Here is a 237-nt window from a genome sequence, read left to right as displayed (position 1 = left end):
ATCCTCGGGTTATGCCGGGACGTGGAAAGAAAACGCTCCTTGGGTTATGCCAGGGAGATCCTCGGGTTATGCCGGGATTTGGGAAAAAAAAAGCTCTGTGGGTTATGCCAGGGAGATCCTCGGGTTATGTCGGGATATTTAAGGAATGTGGTCCTATGTTACCATGATCTGTTTTTCTTTTGGGATTTTCATTTTCATTTCTTTTCTTCTTTTCCTTCTTTTTTTTCTTCTTTTTAT

This window comes from Nicotiana attenuata, unplaced genomic scaffold, assembly GCF_001879085.1.
Source record: "Nicotiana attenuata strain UT unplaced genomic scaffold, NIATTr2, whole genome shotgun sequence".
Classification (NCBI taxonomy): Eukaryota; Viridiplantae; Streptophyta; class Magnoliopsida; order Solanales; family Solanaceae; genus Nicotiana; species Nicotiana attenuata.
Note: the sequence above shows the minus strand (reverse complement) of the source record.